Source organism: Artibeus jamaicensis, unplaced genomic scaffold (assembly GCF_021234435.1).
Source record: "Artibeus jamaicensis isolate MK-2021 breed Jamaican fruit bat unplaced genomic scaffold, CSHL_Jam_final contig_47, whole genome shotgun sequence".
NCBI classification, from domain to species: Eukaryota; Metazoa; Chordata; class Mammalia; order Chiroptera; family Phyllostomidae; genus Artibeus; species Artibeus jamaicensis.
Window position 1 is genome coordinate 1 of NW_026521848.1, and position 20650 is coordinate 20650.

General features: G+C 43.9%; 1 pseudogene; it reads left to right on the forward strand.

Moving 5' to 3' along the window:
• The first annotated feature begins 1107 nt into the window (after positions 1–1107).
• Positions 1108–20650, forward strand: part of LOC119043610 (leukocyte immunoglobulin-like receptor subfamily A member 6) — a 144443-nt pseudogene continuing 124900 nt past the window's right edge.

Consider the following 20650-nt stretch of genomic DNA (forward strand, 5'->3'; position numbering starts at 1 on the left):
ACCAGTCCCCACCTGAGTCATACTGTAAGCATGAGCTCAGATGGGATACAAACAGTGCTGAATACAAATCGTTGTTAAAAGTTTGGGGAGTAAATAGAGCCAATCATGAGTCTGACAACGTCAACTTTACATCACCAGATAAGGAGTAAACACCTCACATGCTTGCCCCTGGTAGGGTACCAGCCTGTTGCAGAAATCAGACTGTCTCTGAGGGGCTTTATGGGAAGTGACCTGCATTCTGGACCAGATCTAGCCTGAACGTCCAGTAGTAGACACATCATGGAATAATCGCTGGTCCACCCTCCACCCCTCGTGACCAGCTCTTACAATCTCACACGCCCCCTCTTCCGCAAGGTGCCCTGAGTGGTCAGCGAAGGGCTTCGTCAGCAGGGACCACAGTGGAGACACAGTCTACACAACAGAGTAGATACAGGAAGGAAAAATAAAAAGTAACAGAAGCAATATAAGTATTAGTAAACATTTTCTACCATAACATTGTGTCTACACACAAATACACAAACACATTCCTTCTCTCTCTCTCTCTCTCTCTCTCTCTCTCTCTCTCTCTCTCTCTCTCTCCATTCTGATGAGGCAAATGATGGTCCAGCGCACTTCGCATCCTCTCAGCTTCATGTCATTTTGACTCCACAGTTGAATGTCAGCAAATCTCCCAAAGCTGGAATGCCTGAAGGCTGGGATCTGTATCTTTTGAAGTTAGTTCCCAGGATTCTTACACAAGCATGCTGTTCACCTACAAAATGCATATTAGTCAGAGTCAGTACATACAGAAATGATGACAAAAGAGTAGTGAGGTGGGTTACAATTTCCCACCGTTACAGTTCTCTACTGTTACACACGTGTTTCTATGTTGGTGTGTATCTGTGTTAAGGGCACTAGAGTAAGGACACACAGATGTAAAACTCAAGGGACACAGGAACTCACAGGTTAGGGTGGGGGGACCTGGTGGACAGGCCAACATGGGACAGGGAGCAGGGAAAGGGTTGAGATGACAGGGAGATTCAAACATCCATGGGGCTAGAATTCCAGAGAGTGAGCAGAAACTGAAGGATGACATGAGGACCCTGGAGAGAAAGGAGGCTGAGCTGAGTGTGTGGGCTGTTTCAATAAAGGAAGTGTTGGGTGTGAAGCAGAAGGTTTCTAAAGTCCCGTGGGGGAAGGGTGGCCAATGAAGAGCAAGTTTGAGTCAGTGACAGGATAAGTCACGGGTAGTTTCCAGAGCCACAAAGCAGTTACAGTTTCCATTCTCAACCCGCTGACGAGTGCACAGATGCTCTAAAAGCTGGATCTGGGTTTGGTGGTTGCAGCATTTCTGGCGAGCCAACGTGGACCTTCAAGAGCTTCAAGATGTCCTTCAGCCAAGCTTTCAACTTAACCAGATACCAACATCTCTGAGTAAGTAAGAGTTACTGAGGCTCCCACTGGAGTCTGAAAAGTAGCTTATCTACCGGGAGTGGCTAGGGCCATTGAAAGAGGGTGGGAAGATCTTAGAACATTCAAAGCCCAGAATAACATAAAAATGTGGAGGGAGTGGGACAAAAATCAGGAAGAGCTTAGTTTGTAGAGCCCAGAATTATCTAGAAGACCGGGGATGTGGGGCTCCACATGAATCTAGATTAAGCAGATGTTGACTGGGTGTGTGTTGAGGGCCAGGAAGAGCTGGGAGTGTGCTTAGCCCAGGAGCATCTGAAGAATGGGATGGTCCCGTGATCAAGGGCCAGAAAGTCTGGGAGTGTGGAGCACCAACGAGAACCCAGAAAAAGAAGAAAAGCGGTAGGGGGAAGAGAGGGGAACTATTCTAGACAATCGAGGGGTGAATCTTGAGGGTAAAATAACTTTACCGGGATTGGGACTACTGCTTCACACTTTCTTTATGCAAAATGTTGCCTTAGCATAGCCCCCACAACCACCACCACCACCACAGTTTAAGCTGCAGGTCTAACATGCCCCTTTAGTAGAGCTTGGGCTTGACCAAGTCCGCACCATTCCCCAAGCAAGGTCTGTTTTTAAACTTCCGGGGGATCCTCTGTAGCACAGAGCTTCATCTTCCCTCTGTCCCCACGCTAATTTGTCCCACAGAGTCTTCCTGCCCCAAGGACCCTCTCACGGCCACTTCACTGCACTGACTTCCTCATGGAGGCCATGCTGCAATGACTCCTAGTCTGGAAATGCCCCCTCCCAGAAGAGCCCAGGATTTGTACTTAGGGCGCCCTCTGCTGCTCTTCATAATGGAGCAGGAGTCTTTCAAAGCCTTCTCCAGGCTTCTCAGTCCAGAATTTTACCTATGAGCCCTCCCCTGCTCAGAGCCCAGATCAGCAGACTGCCCCCTGGTGGCCACGGTATGCTGACTCCTCCCCTCACATCTGGAGATGCCCCGCCCCAACCGCGCCCACTAAGTGCACTTATGGCGCTGTCTGCTGCTCTTCACACTGAGGCAGGAGGCTTTCCAAGCCTCCTCAAGCCCGATTCCATAGTTTCACCTTTGAACCCTCCCCATCCCCTAAACCCCGCACAGACTCAAGCACTCGCACCTCTTGCACTCCCCAAGCACTCCCGTGGAGCTGTCCTCCCCGCTTCGCTTCCTGGGTTCAAGACCTCGGCTCACAGACCAAGTCCTTGCCTGGCCTGCCCCATGGCGGCCATGTTGACTCCTTTGCGTGCAACCGGAAATGCCCCGCCCCACCAGCGCCCAGTAGCTGCACTTAGGGTGCCCTCTGCTGCTCTTCGTCCCCGGGCAGGGGGTTTTCAAAGCCTTCTCAAGTCCACACTCCAGAATTCCACTTTTGCGCCCCGCCGTCCCCTACCCAGATGCCCTCCCCTGCCCAGAGCCCAAATCAGCGCACTTGTTCCGGGCGGCCATGTTGACGCCTTCCTGACATCCGGAGATGCCCCGCCCCCCAACCCCCCACCCAGCGCCCAGCAGCTGCACTTCAGGCGTGAGGCAGGTGGTTTTCAAAGCCTTCTGAAGGCCCCACTCCAGAATTTCAGGTTTGAGCCTCCCCACCCCTAAACCCCGTACAGGCTCAAGCACTCGCACCTCTTGCCCCATCCTCCTGACCCCTCATGGGTTCCCTGCAGCTTTGGGCCCCTCCCTGCTCAGAGCCCAGGCCAGGACTCACCCCAAAGTGAGAAGGTGTCAGCACAGAACCAGGCCTACGACTGCGTTCCAGTCGGGCAATCCTTCCTTCTCTCAGTTTCACATCTTTGTCAGGGAGGTGGAGTTAGTACCACGATGAAAACAAAGTTCAGAATGAAAATTTCCTGCCAGTGGTTGTTGTATCCGCAGTGGAAGAATTGGTCCAGGCAGCCAAGACAGGACTCTGTGTGTCTTACTTAAGGTGTTTAATTCAAGGACATGGAAAACAGTGTGGCGATTACGGGTGGGAGGGGAAAATATGGAGACTAAATGGTGATGGGGAAAAATACAATAAAAATCATTAAAAAAGAAAAAAATAGAAAAGAATAAAAGGAGAAAGTGTGGGGAAAAGACAGTTGCCACTATGTATAAGCTCATAAAAGTAATAGGTCCTTAAGAACCTACGATCACTGGGTAAACTCAAGTCTGGATTCATGAGCAGAAATTAAACCATAATCACTTGTGCTGGTTGGCGACAACACATTATCTTTCTGAACAAATACGTGATCTTTCTTTTTAAACTTTGCAAATTCCCCAGGAAGAATTCAGCTGAGACTATCTTGTAAAGTGCAGATATTAGCATCATTTCTATTAGAAATGGACTCAGTGGGTCTAATACTGTCATGGCTTGCCCCATTCCATATGTCATTAATTTCTCTCTGACAACTTTCCAAATCTTATCTGCGAGAAATTCAGCCCCTCTACTCACTGCATACTCCATGGCCTGGTCCTTTCAAAATAAAATGAGCGGCTCCAGTGAAACAGTGTAATGTTTGCTTCAGTTGTTTCAGTCCGAGTTATGGCCTCACTCTAGGAGAGTCAGCCTTTTTGTAGAGTACTGGATATGTCACTCCCCCATCGAGAACTGACGCACACTCTTTGGAGGCCAATGAGTGTCGGCCACATTACCAAGAACCACCTGTGCTCCAAAACTACTTGCTGTACCAACTGGATTGGCATTGAAGCTGACCAATGGGGCAAATGCTGGAGGGAGTAAGAGGCAAGGGACCCCCCTACAGTTCAGGAGGACCATACAACTGTGAAACTGCAGAACCAACATGTATAAAGAATTGGCATTTTGGTCGTTTCAGTGCTGTGGTTGGCTAAATACTGGTCCCCCAAGAGCCTGGCTTTCCCTTCCAAGTGGAAGCCTGATGACGGGATAGAGACCAGGAAGACCACAGCACCGAAGCAGCCTTAACCGCCAGCACTGTTCTAACCCCACATACACTTTCACTTCATACTTATGAAACAAAATTACACAGCTTTCGAAGGTATTCTGCCATAACTCGGACAGACTGTTTATTGCAACTAGTCCTGAAAAGCCATCAGCATTTTTGCTCCAGTGGATGAAAGGTCTTGCCTGTTGTCAGCTGCTCCATGATCCCATTGCAGGCTCACTCCCCTGGGCCCCACCTGGTCATCCACCTCAAGGCAGATGTTTGTGTTTTCACGTGTGTGCTTTGTTTGATATTTTCACAAACTAGGTGTGTCTGCATGAAGGAGAGTTCACGCACAGGACACAGGAATTGAGAAATTAATCCTACCATGTGAGTTGTCTTGCTGTTTGCTCATGTTGGTTAGTGAGCATAGTTTGAATCCTAGAGGACCTGAAAAAGAGGTAAGTAGGAAGTGGTAAGCACGGTATGGGGTGGGGGCGGGGGGAGCTGGGATGGGAGAAATAGACAAAAAACTGTACTTGAAAAATAACAATTAAAAAAATTTAAAAAATTAAAAAGAAAAACAAAGAGGTAAGTAGATGGTTGGAACCTGAGGTGGCAGCAGGGAATGATGTAGAGGGGAGGGCTCCCGTGCAGAGTTAGAATGAGAGAATTGGAAAGCCTGGGAACAGTTTGGGCTCTTTGGGAAGGCCTTGTGATCAAGTGGACCTACTGTTTCCATGGAGAAGGGCTTTTGAAGGGGGCTCAGGATGAGTCTCAGTCAGGGGCAGACCTACCATTTAAGGGGGGAAGCAGCTGAAATCGGTGCAGTGAAGTCGAGGGTGTCATCTTTTTGGACTTGGAAGGGCACAGTGAACCTTCAAGTCTGAAGGATTGAGGAAAGGTAAAGGCTCCCACAGACTCAGTTCAGCAGCCTGACTTAGAGGACAAGAGGGAGCACCAGATGCACAGCCTGACAGGGGACATGAGGCTGAAGCTCAGTGGGTGAGGAAAATGACCATCCAGTCTGGAGAGCGATGAGGGATTTGGAGCACTGGGGACACTGTGAACACAGAAATCTTGATCTGTGAGTATCTGGGGACTTAAGGCAGGAAGGGAGTTTCAGGGTGAGGAAGTCAGACTAGAAAAGGGACTGGGACAGCTGTCTGGGGGGAGGTGGTGAATGCAGAGCAGGGAACCAAGTATATAGCAAGCCCTTTCCAGAGTGAGTGCCAAAGAGTTACCCTGTCCTCCTGTGACCAGGTAGCTTGTAATGAAGCATGGTCTGAAGTCAGACCTTTTCAGCATCTTTGCCAGCACTGCAGTGGGATGTTTATCTTTGAATGAATTCTTAAGAAGTGAGAGATGGACTTAGAAATCTCCACTAAACATCATTTATTTCTACAATAATAGCTTTACTTACAAGCCAATAACCACGGTAAAAAAAAATTTTATTTCACATCTGGATCCAGGGAAGTCACCACTTGTTGGGTCAGCAGATGGAGTGGGGCCAATGTGAGACCAGTGTGGGCAAGGGATCCACAACTTTTTCGACCCCCTTTACACCAATAATCTAAATTGGAGCCCCTGGTGGTGATCAGAGTCCCCAACCATTATGCCAGCCTGGGCTCAATGTCCCAGAGCTCTTGAAAGAGCTGCACATTCCTTTTTTTCACTTACCCAAATAATGGGGAACTTGGCCCTTACTCTGTAGGGCCCATCTGAGATAAATGGGGGATCACATGGGGTACACATTTATGCCGCTGGCACCCTCCTCCTGAGGACTGAGCTTTTGTTAATCGAGAGTCTGGTTGTGAGGATTTCTCAGGTCTACGCTGGGCCAAGGACCATGACTCTGTGTTGGGACAGCTGACTGCAGCTTTATTCTCCTCCATTCTTCATCTTTGGAGTACATCTGTTAAGGGACATCATGCTGGCTTTTCCTATCTTTTGTTCTTAAGGACACCATGTTCGATGTTCTTGGATTCATCCCCCACATCTCCACAGACCAGGCTGCACTTTGATAGTGCTGCCTGTAATGTAACTATACCCCCCTGGCTTCTGGTGGCCAAGTGTTGACCTCTGCCATTCCCAGATTCTGTCACCCCCTTGCTACTCTGGAGTCCAGTTCTGAAACAACACCTCTTGTTTTCATCTCTGACTTCTGGCTCCTTCTACGTCTCTTTATTTACTGTGGCACTATTTTATCCTAGACACTCCAGAGGTATTTCAGCATTGGTCCAGAAGCACATACTGCACTCTTGCCAGGGAGTTAAGTTCTGTGTGGTAGGGACCTGCCTGAAATTGACACAGGTTTGTGGTCTATCATCCCCTGCATCCTTGGATCTGCTTGAAAACATACTCTCTGACCACGGTTGTGAAAATTAGCTGGACACTGTAGCTCCCCTGTGTTTTATTCCTCCTTTTCTTGTTGGCCAACTGCTAAATTCTTATTTTGGGTATTCTGGCATCAACCCTGTTGTGGGTCTGGACCACAGTGAGGTAGGGACTGTCTTGATGGGAAGGCATTGCCTTTCAAGCTGTGCAAAGTGCTTTATGAAAGGCTGTCCTAGCTTCCTGTGGCCTTTGTAACAAAGTACCACACATGTGGTGACAAAACCACACACCCATTGAGTAGCTAATTGTTCTGGATGTCAGACTGTGAAATGGGCCAGACTGGGCTAAAATCAAGGTCTGTGGCCAGCTGAGGCCAAACCTGTGCAGCAGAGGGCATCCGAAGGGGCAAACACACATGTCAAAGCAGGGGTCTGAGGTGGGTACCCACAGATTCTTTTGTAGAGGTAACTCCTCTTAAAGAAGAATATCAGATACGCTGGCTCTAGGGCATCGACACTGCATCGAGTGTGAGGTGTGTGTGCCCATAGCTTACTTAGAGTGGGCATTTCCAGGCCCTAAACCACATGCCTATGCCCCTAAGCCATATACAACACACATATGTGTCCTAATGTAAATAAGAAAAATATTTTCTTTAAGTTTCTACTGTGATATATTCTAATATACAAACAAAAAATAAGAGTCACATATCCATCACACGGAGAAATTTTTCATATATTTGGTTATATTCCCCATGTATCTATCTGCGTCGATCTAGCTAACTCTTAAATTTTAAATTTGTTTTTCAGCTTTTCTCTGGAACATTAACAAATTAATTACAGAAACACTAAACTCTGTCCTTAATTTGTCCACCTGCTTATCTTCAGAAGGTGAGAATTTTTTTTCATAAAGCATAATTTCTTTCAAGCCCCTAACAGAACAGTACTTCATTCATGTCATCTAACTCCCAGTTCACGTTCAAATTTCTTCACCAGTTTGTAGATATTTCAAACAGCAGCAGTAGGAAACTCATACACTCACCTGACTAAGTGTGTTAAAAAATGTAGGTTAGACTTCCAGCCAAGATGGAGGCATAGATAGACACATGTGCCTCCTTGCACAACCAAAATAAGGACAACAACAATTTAGAAACTAAAAAACAGCCAGTAATGACAGAAAATTGAACTCTATGGAAGTCTGAAAACCAAGGAGGTAAAGAAGACACATTCAGCCAGACTGCTAGGAGGGGCGGAGTAGGACAGCCAGGTGTAGAGGAACCTAACCAAAGTGGTAGCTGGTGAACCAGGGCCATGCAAAGAGGTGGCTGGTGGACCCAGCAAGTCTGCTGATTGTGGAACCAGTGCAGCATGCAAGGCTGTGGCTGGCAGGCAAGGTGTTGGCTGGTGGAACCAGTGGTCCCACATTTGCATGCAGATAAAGCAGGCAAAACTGGGGAGGGAGAAGGACCACACAACCCAGAGACCCAGCGTAGAAAATTAAGCCTCAAACTACTGATCGAAAACACCTGTCGGGCTTGAGGTGCTGAGAGAAACTTTCAGCCTCAAAGGGGAGTTCATTGGAGGTACCCACAGAGTCCGATAATGTGTACAAGCCAACCCACACAGGAGCTAGCACTAGAAGGGCCCAATTTGCTTGAGGTAAGTGGGGGAAGTGACTGAAATCTGGCAGAGAGTGGAGCATTGTTCTCTCTTGGACTCCCTTCCCCACATACAGCATCACAACACAGCAAAGTGGGTTGCCCCACCTGGTGAACACCTAAGGATTCACCCCCTCACTACATAACAGGTGCATCAAGACAAAAAAAATAGCCCAAAGGAAAGAACAGATCAAAGCTCTAGAAAAAATACAAATGAGTGATGAAGAGGTAGCCAACCTATCAGATGCACAGTTGAAAATTCTGGTAATCAGGATGCTCACAGAATTGGTTGAATTTGGTCGCAAATTGGATGAAAAAATGAAGGCTATGCTAAGTGAAATCAAGGAAAATGTACAGGGAACCAATAGTGATGGGAAATAAACTGGGACTCAAATCAATGGTGTGAACCAGAAGAAAGAAAAAAACATTTACCCAGAACAGAATAGAGAAACAAGAATTCAAAAAACTGAGGAGTGGCTTAGAAACCTCCAGGACATCTTGAAACACTCCTACATCCGAATTATAGGGGTACATGAAAAAGAAGAGGAAAAACAATAAGTGAGAAAGTTGTTTGAATAAATAATAAAGGGAGACCTTCCCCAATCTGGCAAAGGAAATAGACTTCCAGGAAATCCAGGAATCTCAGAGAGTCCCAGAGAAGTTGGACCCAGGGAGGAACACACCAAGGCCCATCATAATTCTATTACCCAAGATTACAATGAAGGAGAGAATCCTAGAATCATCAAGAGAAAAGGAGGCAATAACCTGCAAAGGAGTTCCCATCAGACTGCCAGCTGATTTCTCAGAAGAGAAGTTACAGGCAAGAAGAGGCTGGAAAGAAGTATTCCTAGTCATGAAAGGCAAGGACCTACATCCAAGATTGCTCTATCCAGCAAAGCTTTCATTTAGGATGGAAGGGCAGATAAAGTGCTTCCCAGACAAGGTCAGGTTAAAGCAGTTCATCATTTCTAAGCCCTTATTATAAGAAATGTTAAAGGGACTTATCTTAGAAAAAGATGATAAAAAATGACAGCAAACTCACAATTATTAACAACCACACCTAAAACAAAAACAAAACAAACTAAGCAAACCACTAGAACAGGAACAGAACCACAGAAATGGAGATCACATGCAGGTTTATGAACAGGGGTTTGGGAGGGGGTTAAAAGGGGAAAAGGTACAGAGAATAAGTAGCATAGATGGTAGGTAGAAAATAGACAGGGCGAGGTAAGAATAGTATAGGAAATGTAGAAGCCAACAAACTCATAAGTATGACACATGTACATGAACTAAAGGGAGGGCATGTGGGTGGGAGGGGGTATGCAGGTGGAGGGGAGTGAAGGGGGAAATGGTACAACTATAATAGCATAATCAATAAAATATATTCTTTAAAATGGAGGTTGATTGAGTATAACTCACCCACATAAAGTGCACATTTAATCTTTTGAGTATACTCACAGTTGTGAATCCATCACTGCCTCCTGATTTTCAGAGTCCCCAAGAATCTCCAAACCCATTATTAGTCATATCCCAATCCTCTGAACCCTCCAATTCCTGGCAACAGTAAATCTACTCTTTGTTTTCTGGATTTGCCTATTCTGGTCATTTCATATAAGTGAGATCATTTATATAGTATGTGACCTTTGTGTCTGGCTTCTTCCACTGACTCTAATGTTTTCAAGGTTCATCCATGTCCTAACATGTGCATTTTTCCATTTCTGTATATGAATGAAGAGTATTCCGGTGCATGGACATACCACAGTTTGGTTTTCCATTCATTCGTTGGTGGATATTTGAATTGTTTTGCTTTTTGGCTGTTGTGAATAATGTGCTAGGTACACTTTTGGTGGGAAATATATTGTCCTTCATCTTGGGCATATACCTGGGGGTGGAGTTGCTGGATCAGAAACTCTGCTGAAGACTTAGAGAACCTGCCAGAACACTGAAGGCAAGTCATTCAGGAAGTGAATGAGGATTTCCTACTAACTGTCTGTGATTCTGGCCAAATCAGAGAGTGTGCAGTGGAATCTTGTAGTTTTTATTTTCATTTCTGTTATGACTAACGATGTGGAGCATTTTTATCTTCTTATTTGTCTTGGGTATGTCTTCTTTGGACATCTGTTTATTCATATGCTTTGCAGATTTTATGCTGAGATAATTTTGTTTTTTTTCATTATTAGTTTTGTATGTTATTTAGCATATATTATTTTTTTACTTATTTATTTATCTTTAGAAGGGAAGGGAAGAAGAGAAGGAGAGAAATATCAATGTATGGTTGCTTCTGGTGCATCCCCTGCTGGGAACTGGCCCCTGCTGGGAACTAGCCTGCAACCCAGGCATGTGCCCTGACAGGGAATCAAACCGCGATCTTTTGGTTCACAGGCCCATGCTCAATGCACTGAGCTACACCAGCCAGGGCTTACTTAGCATATATTCTTGATACAAGTCCCTTATACAATAGGTGATTTGTAGGGTTTTTTGCCCACTCTGTGGGTTTTTCTTTTACTTCCTTAATAAGGCTTTTTGAAGCACAAAAGTTTGATGTGGTCCAGGATATCCATGTTCATTTTTGTGCTTGTCTCCATATATTTTGTGACATTTTTATAGTCATGATCTAAGCACGGGTTTCAGAGTGCATGTGATATCAATTTAGAAAGCCTTCCTTTTACTGCAAACTTGAGTCTCTGCAGGGCCTGGGCAGGTGGTCCTGGGGGCCCTTGTCTGGATCTGTCTGGGAGTTCTCTCCTAGGATCTCTCTCTCTCTTTCCCCTTTATGTGGCCCACTTCTGTAAACTGCAGGCCTAAATTCTGTGGCACTCATTCAGATGTTCAGGGGAGCCCCCATGGGTGAAGCCCTGGAATCACCCCAGATGCCAGCATAGACAGTACCAAAAAACCAGGCTGCCTGTAGAGAGTTGAGGGGGAGTTTCTCCCAAAATATATTCACATCCCACTCCTGGAACCTGTGAATGTGACCTAAGTTTGAAATAGGTTCTTTGACAACATAATTAAGTTAAAGATTTCAAGATGAAATTATACTGGGTGTTCTGTATGAGTCCTAAATCCAATGATATGTTCCTTCTAAGAAACAGAAGACGAAATGACACAAGGAGGAGAAGGCCATGTGTAGATGGAGGCAGAGATGGGAGTGATGCAGCCACAAACCAAGGAATCCCAGCAGCCACCCAGGATGGAGAGAAAAAGAATGGAATGTGTCCTAGAGCCTGTGGAGAAAAGGAGGTCTTGCCCATACTTTGATTTGGATTTCTGACTTGCAGAATGCCAGAGAATAACTTTTTAAAATTTTAAGCCACTTAATTTGTGGAAATTTATTATTTCAGCCACAAGAAACTAATGCACTGTATCCATCAAAAAACAAAACAACAGAGACCATCTCCAGTACAAACAGACAATTCAGTCTCCCACTATTAACTTCATAGCCCCTCAGTTCCTGTGGGGACCTGATGTGACACCTAAGTGCCTGAAGGTGTCACATCCCCAGCTCCACTGCTGCATCCCCCGCCATTGTATTGTCTGAGACACAAGGGCAGTCAATGACTCTCTGCTCCTTCCTGCACTGAGATGCAGGCACCTCCTGTGCAGAGGGGCTTCCCTCACCCCTGGACACTCATTCCTGCTGGGAAACAGGACCCAGCCTGGACACTGTTCCTAAAAGCCATAGCTTTTAGGGTAAGGAGTTGGTTATGTCCCCTCTAATAAAGATTATTTATAGATGACCTTTGAGTCTCCTTCATAGAATGATTGTGGTTTTTATAAAAATAATGAATGTGTTTAACTTACTCTTTTTGGTGCTAAAATAATCTCAAATATATATTTTAAATATTTTACTTATTTTTTTTAGAGAGAGAAAAAGGGAAGAAGAAAGAGTTGGAGAGAAACATCAATGTGTGTTTGTCTCTCATGTGTCTGCAACTGGGGATCTGGCCTGCAACCCAGGCATGTGCCCTGACTGGGAATCGCACCAGTGACCCTTTGCTTCACAGGCCTGTGCTCAGTCCACTGAGCTACACCTGCCCCATGGCAGATCCAATGCAGCCCAGAAAACTCAGAGAATGCAGCCTGTGGGCTCAGTAAATTTAATTATTGAATTATTTAATAATAATTAAATATTATTAATTTTATTCTTATTTTTGACATTATTACAGATGTTCTTATTTCTCTCCCTTCACCCACCTTCATCTAGCCCCCACTCTTGTTTTCTCTGGCCATCACCACACTGTTCCCTGTGTCTATGGGCTATGCATATATTTTCTTTGGAAAATTCCTTCGCCTTTTATCCAGTTGCCCCTTTCCCTTTTCGTCAGACATCTGTCAGCCAGCCTGTTTTATGTATCCATGCCTCCGTTTCTATTTCGTTCATCAGTTTATTTTGTTCATTAGAATCTACATAGAACTGAGATAATATAATATTTGTTTTTTTCTGACTGGTTTAGTTTACTTAGCACAATAATCTCCAGGTCCATCCATGTTGTTGCAAAAGGCAAAATTTCTCCTTTTTATGGACTCATAGTATTCCCATGTGTAAATGCACCACAGCTATTTTACCCAATATTTTGCTGATGGACACTTGGCTATTTCCAATCTTGTCTGTAGTACATAACGCTGCTATAACTATAGAGGTGCAAGATGCACATATTCTTTCAAACTGGTTGTTTTGGATTCTTAGGATTTATTCCTGGAAGTGAAATCACTGAGGCATAAGCAACTTCCATTTTTAATTTTTGAGAAAACCCCATACTGTTTTCCTGTGGCTGCACCAGTCTGTATTACCACCAACAGTGCACTAAGGTTCCATTTGTTGTTTGTTGATTTATTGATGGTGGACATTCTGGCAGGTGTGAGATGATATCTCATTATGATTTTTAAATGTATTTTATTGATTATGTCATTACAGTTGTTCTATTCCTCCCTTCATTCCCCTCCACCCTGCATACCCCGTCCCACACCATTCCCCCCCTTTAGTTTATGACCACATGTCTCAAGTTCTTTAGATTCTATATTTTCCCTACTATTCTTACCCTCCCCCTATCTATTTTCTATCTATGGTCTATGCTACTTATTTTCTGTACCTTCTCCCCAGTTCTCCTTCTCAAACTCCTTTGTTGCTAACCCTTCATGTGATCTTCATTTCTATGGTTCTGCTCCTGATCTAGCTATCCTCTTAATTTGCTTTTGTTTTAGGTGTGGTTGTTAATAACTGTGAGTTTGCTGTCCTTTCACTGTTCATATTTTTATCTTCTTTTTCTTACATAAGTCTTTTTAACATTTCATATAATAAGGGCTTGGTGATGATGAACTCCTTGAATTTGACCTTATCTGAGAAGCACTTTATCTGCCCTTCCATTCTAAATGAAAGCTTTGCTGGATAGATTAATCTTGGGTGTAGGTCTTTGGATTTCATAATTTGGAATACTTTTCTAGCCCCTTGCCTGTAAGGTCTCTTTTGAGAAGTCAGCTGACAGTCTGATGGGATCTCCTTTGTAGGTGACTGTCCCCTTATCTCTTGCTGCTTCCAAAATTCTCTCCTTCATTTTAATCTTGGCTAATATAAGTATGATGTGCCTTAGTGTGTTCCTTCTAGGGTCCAACTTCTTTGGGACTCTCTGAGCTTCCTGGATTTCCTGGAAGTCTATTTCCTTTGCCAGAATGGGGAAGTTCTCCTTTATTATTTGTTCAAATAAGGTTTCCACTTGTGGCTGTTTCTCTTCCCCTTCTGGTGCCCCTATAATTCAGATGTTGGAGCATTTGAAGATGTCCTGGAGGTTCCTTAGCCTCTCCTAATTTTTTTGAATTCTTGTTTCTTCATATTTTTCTGTTTGGTATTTTTTCCTTCCTTCTGGTCTGCTCCCTTGATTTGAGTCCCAGTTTCCTTTCCGTCACTATTGATTTCCTGTGCATTTCCCTTCATTTCGATTACTTTAGCTTTCATATGTTCCTGTAATTTTTGGCTAAAATGAACCAGTTCTGTGAGCATCCTGATCACCAGTGTTTCGAACTGTGCCTCTAATAGGTTGGCAATCTGTGGTTCGCTTAGATTTATCAGCTCTGGGGCTCTGAGCTCTTCTTAAGCCATGTTTTGATCTGTTCGCACCTGTTATATATGAGGAGTGGAGCCTTAGGTGTTCACCTGGGAGGGGTCACCCAGGTTGCTGGTTTGTGATGCTGTATGTGGGGGAGGGGTCAGAGAGGGAGCAATAGCGGTCCCCTCTGCTTCTTCCTGCTGCTGGGGCCTGCCTGGTCTGTCTCACTGCTCACTCAAATGTGTGACCATGGTCAGCCTGCCACCTTGTGCCTTCACTGGGTCCGACCATCACGACCCCACACCTGGGATTCACCCTTGGCTACCTGGGTGGGGGGATCTTTTTTGCCTGACCTGCTTCGCTGCTGGCCCCGCCCCTCTTACCAGTCTGGCTGAGGGGTTTGTTGTTGTCAGACTCCCCTGTTGTTCAATTTTCTGTGGTTTGGCTGCATTTTTGTTGCTAAAACTTTGTTGTTTTTAGATTTGGTTGTGCAAGAAGGCAGAATGTTTCCACCTAGGCCTCCATCTTGGCAGAAGTCCCTCATTATGGATTTAATTTGCATCTTTCTGATGGTTAGTGATGTTCAGTATTTTTTCATATGCCATCGCAATGTGTTCTTTGGAGAAATATCAATTCAGGGTTTTTGCCTATGTTTTAATAAGAGTTTTTGTCTTCCTGCTGTTGATTTGTATAAGTTATTTATGTATTTTGGATATGAATCCTTTATCAATAGTTCCTTTCCAGTAATGCAGCCCTATAAGTGTTCACCACAGAGAGAAGGACCAGTCAGATGGGAGTGACTGAGCAGAAAGAGACCAGTCTCAGTCCATCCCCCTCCACATGACCATGACCCTGAGAAAGACCCTGTAGGGCTTTGTCAGGGCCTGGACTGAGGAGTCCCCTGGGATCCTCACAGAGAAGCTCAGCCTAGAAGCCCCTCCCCACACCAATGTCACAAACATGCTGACTCCAGGGACCCTGGGCATGGTTTGTGTCAGGGTGGATTTGGCCTCCTGGGGAGCTTCATGCACAAGGCTCCTGAGCTGGTGACCAGTCAGGGCTCAGCCCCAACAGCCACATTAGGGCAGTGATGGAGCATCATCCTACGCCTGAGATGATGTGTGGAGAGCACAGGTAGACAAGCTCCCAGGGCCATTGGCCAAATGCCCTGGAGGACACAGTAGACTCCAGTGGGTTGACAGTGTCCCCATGGAGGAGCAGAAAATGTGTTCCTGACAGCTGCTCCTCCACCAGGAAACAGTCTAGGGATTTGCTGTCTTTGAGGGAAATATTACTGGTATTCACCACTCCCACCTTATCTTGTATATGATTTGGGGGGAAGGTGAAGGCAGAGTAGATTAAGACAGCAGGAGAGTATTTCATGGGATTTAAAGTACCAACAAGTAGAGTACATATAGGAGATCCTTTGGAGAAGTACAGCAATAAGTATGCTATTTCACTCTACTACCTACTTTTTGTAAAAGGTGGAAAAGAGATAAGACTCTTGCTAGAGGAGAAAAAGAATGTGAGCTGACTCAAGAAAGCAGAGTGCTTATGCTAGGTTAGATGGTGAGATACAGTGATGGTAAGGGATAGAAGCTTGGGGTAGTGTGTGAGAGAATGAAGTTAACCACAACAATAATAAAGCCCAGGAAGAAAGTAAAATGGACCAAGACCAGGGAAGGGTGATATGTGAGGTGGGAACAACAATACTATGGAAAGAAATATATGATCTGAATAAAAAGAATAAAAAGTAAAAGACCAAGAGTAGTGTGTTATAGGAATATGAGTGAAGTGAAGGAGGAAACATTAAAATGCAATATGAAAGGGAGAACAAAGAAAACCAGTCAAACAATGAAATCGAACAAACAAAACAAAGAAACATACATCGAAGTAAGAGAAATAAAAAATAAAATAATGATTAAAACTAGTAATAAAAACAAAAAAATAAAGAATAAAATGCAAATCTTGTAGGATAGCAAAGTGAATTTTGTCTTAGTGGTTGGTGTTAGCCTTCTGATATCTCTCTGGATCTGTCTTTGGTCCTTTCACAGCTCCAGGGCTTATTGTCTTACTCTTATAAAAAAAAGAAAAAACAATGCCTCCTGCTGATTTTGAACCCACCAAGTGGATTCTGCTGGTCTTCCTGGATGTTGCAGGCAGAGAGGGGGTGGGCTCCACTTTTCCCCCTTTCCTGTGGTTCTGTGTTGGGGGCTTGATCTGAGTTACAATATTCACAGTTGCCCAGCCTCCAGCCAAAAGCCCTCAGAGTGCTGCACGACCCCCACTGTCCATATGCACCAGTCCAGTGCCTTTAATCCACCTTTTTGCACCACCCTTTGATTAGTCTGTGAGGTGCACTGAGTGTGAGTAACTCTCACCCCTCCTCCCTCTTTGCTGGTCTCAGCACTTCTCACTTGCAAAGTCCCTTAAGGGCAGTTAAGTTCCCCTATTAAATTAGGTCTCCCTGGCCCTGGCTGGTGTAGCTCAGTGGATTCAGTGTGGGGCTGCAAACCAAAGGATTGCAGTTCGGTTCCCAGTCAGGGCACATGCCTGGGTTGCAGGCCAGGTCCCAGCAGGGGATGCATGAGGGGCAACCATACATTGATATTTCTCTCTCTCTCTCCTTCCCTTCCCCTCTAATGATAAATAAATAAAATCTTAAAAAAAATTAAGTCTCTCTGGGGACTGCTACCCATTTGAGCTCCTGCTGCCCCACTGTGGTCATTTGGTGAGTCTCCCTGATCTGGAGCATATGGCACCCCTCCTCCTCTAGCAGCTCCTCCATCTGCCTGGCACAGATGGACAGTGGGGTCCTGGTAGTGCATGGAGGACCTGAGCTGGAAGCTGGGCAACTGTGAATATTTTGGCCCATAACTGGACCCCATTGTCACCTCACAAAACCATAGAAGGAGGAAAAGCTTAGCCCAGCCCCCCTCAGCCTGCTGCACGTAGGAAGACCAGAAGAACTCTGTGGGTTTAAAGTCAGCAGGAGGCTTCCCCCCTCCCCCAAGTGAGACAATAAGACCTTGAGCTGTGAAAGGTCCAGAGACAGACCCAAAGAGGGATCACAAGGCTAATCCCAACAACTGAGAAACTGAGACAGATTTCACTTTGCTATTCTAGAGAACTTGTGTATTATTGTTTCTTTGTATTATTAGTATTATTTCATTATTTTTACTTTTATTTTATTACTATTATTTTTCTTCTTTCCGTTTTTTTTCTTTGTTTCATTTGACTAGTTTTCCTCATTCTCTCTTTTATATTGTATTTTTATTTTATTTATTTTTAAATAATTTTATTTAGTTATTTTTAAGTAGTTTTTTGTCTATTTCTCCCATCCCAGACCCCCTCCTGCCCCGTGCTCCCCACCTCCCTCCCATTTCCACCCCCCTTAGTTCTTCTACCTGTGTCCTTCCTATTTGTTCCTCCAAATACCTCCCCTTTTTCCCCATTAAATTCCCTTCCCTCTCCCCTTTGGTCACTGTCCCTTTGTTCTCTACTTCAGTGTCTCTGTTTTTATTCTGCTTGCTTGTTTATTTTGTTTTTTAGCTTCCTGTTAGAGGTGAGATCATATGGTATTTGTCTTTCAACTCCTGGCCTAATTCACTCAGCTTGATGTTTTCCAGTTCCATCCATCTAGTTGCAAAGGGTAGTAGCCCCTTCTTTCTCTCTGCTGCATAGAATTCCATTGTGTATATGTACCACAATTTTTTTAATTTAATTTAATTTTTTATTTTTATAATTAATTTTATTTAGTTATTTTTCAAGTACAGTTTTTTGTCTATTTTTCCCATCGCAGCCTCTCCCGCCCCTTGCTCCCCACCTCCCTCCCATTTCCACCCCCCTTAGTTCTCCTCCCTCTGTCCTTTCTATTTTTTCCTCCAAATCCCTTCCCCTTTTTCCCCTTAACTTCCCTTCCTTCTCCCCTCTGGCCACGATCCCCTTGTTCTGTATTTCAGTGTCTTTTTATTTTCTGCTTGCTTGTTTGTTTTGTTGTTTAGCTTCCTGGTAAAGGTGCCATCATATGGTATTTGTCTTTCAGCACCTGGCCTATTTCACTCAGCATAATGCTTTCCAGTTCCATCCATGTTGTTGCAAAAGGTAGTAGCTCCTTCTTTCTCTCTGCAGCATAGAATTGTGTATATGTACCACAATTTTTTGATCCATTCATTTACTGACAGGCACCTAGGTTGCTTCCAACTCTTGGCTATTGTAAACTGTGCTGCTATGAACATTGTGGTGCATAGGATCTTTGAAATTGATGTTTTAGGATTCTTAGGATATAATCCTAGCAGTGGAATTGCTGGGTCAAAAGGCAGGTCGATTTTTATTTTTCTGAGAAAATTCCATACTGTTTTCCATAATGGTTGTACCAGTCTGCAATCCCACCAAGAATGAACTAAGGTCCCCTTTTCCCCACAACCTCTCCAACACTTGCTGTTTGTTGCTTTGTTTATGATAGCCATCCTGACTGATGTAAAGTGGTATCTCATTGTGGTTTTAATTTGCATCTCTCTGATAGCTAATGATATTGAGCATGTCTTCATGTGTCTCTGGATATTCTGTATGTCCTCTTTGGAGAAGTGTCTGTTCAAGCCCTTTCCCCATTTTTAAATTGGGTTGGTTGTCTTCTTAGAGTGGAGTCGTGTAAGTCCTTTGTATATTTTGGAGAATAAATGTTTGTCTGAGGTATCACTGGCAAATATGTTTTCCCATACAGTTGGTTGTCTTTTTAATTTTCTTTTTTTTTTTAGATTTTATTTATTTATCTTTAGAGGGGAAGGAGAGAGGGAGAGAAACATCGATGTATGGTTGCCTCTAGTGCATCCCCCCTGCAGGGAACTGACCTGCAGGGAACCTGCCTGCAACCCAGGCATGTGCCCTGACTGGGAATCGAACCGCGATCCTCTGGTTCACAGGCCCGTGCTCAATCCACTGAGTAACACCAGCCAGGGCTGTCTTTTTAATTTAATACTGTTTTCTTTAGCCACGCAGAAGCTTTTTATTTTGATGAGATCCCATCTATTTATTCTTTCCTTTATATTACTTGCTCTAGGGGACATATCAGTAAAAATGTTCCTGCATGAAATAGCTGAGATTTTCCTGCCGATGTTCTCTTTTAGGACTTTAATGGTGTCACGGTTTATATTTAAGTCCTTTATCCTCCTTGAATTTATTTTGGTGTATGGTGTAAGTTGGTGCTCAAGTTTCATTTTTTTTTTTTTGTACATAGCTGTCCACTTCTCCCAACATCATTTGTTGAAGAGGTTATCTTTACTCCATTTTACGTTACTGCCTCCTTTGTCGAATATTAATTGACTGTAGAGAGTTGGGTTGATTTCTGGGCTCTCCGTTTTGTTCCATTGGTCTATGTACCTGTTTTTATGCCAGTACCAGGTTGTTTTGATTACACTGGCCTTGTAATATAGTTTGATATCAGGTACTGTGATCCCTCCTACTTTGTTCTTCTTTCTCAAAGTAGCAGCTGCTATTCGGGGTCATTTGTGGTTCCATATAAATTTTTGAAGTGTTTGTTCTATGTCTGTGAAATATGCCATTGGTACCTTAATAGGTATTGCATTGAATCTGTATATTGCTTTGGGTAGCATGGACATTTTGATGATGTTAATTCTTCCAGTCCTTGAACAAGGTATATGTTTCCATTTGTTTGTGTTTTCCCTGATTTCCTTCTTCAGTGCTGTGTAGTTTTCTGCATACAGGTCTTTTACCTCCTTGGTTAGGTTTATTCCCAGATATTTTATTTTTCTTTTTGCTATATCAAATGGGATTTTCTCCGTGATTTCTGCTTCTACTGATTCATTGTTAGTATACAAAAATGCCTTCGATTTCTGGATATTGACTCTGTATCCTGCTGTTTTGCCAAATTCATTAATTAGTTTGAGCAGTTTTTTTTTATTTTCCATGTACACTATCATGTCATCTGCATACAGTGACAGTTTTGTTTCCTCCTTTCCTATTTGGATGCCTTTTATTTCCTTTTCTTGCCTAATCACTGTGGCCAAAAATTCCAAAACTATATTGAATAGAAGTGGTGAAAATGGCCATCCTTGTCTTGTTCCTGATCTTAGTGGAAAAGCTTTTAGTTTTTCACATTCAGTATGATATTGGCTTTCGGTCTCTTATATATGGCCTTTATTATATTGAGCAATGCTCCCTGTATTCCTACTTTGCTGAGTGTTTTTCTCATAAATGGGTGCTGTACCTTATCAAAAGCTTTTTTTCACATCTATTGATCTGATCGTGTGGTTTTTATCTTTGCTTTACTTTATGTGATGTATTA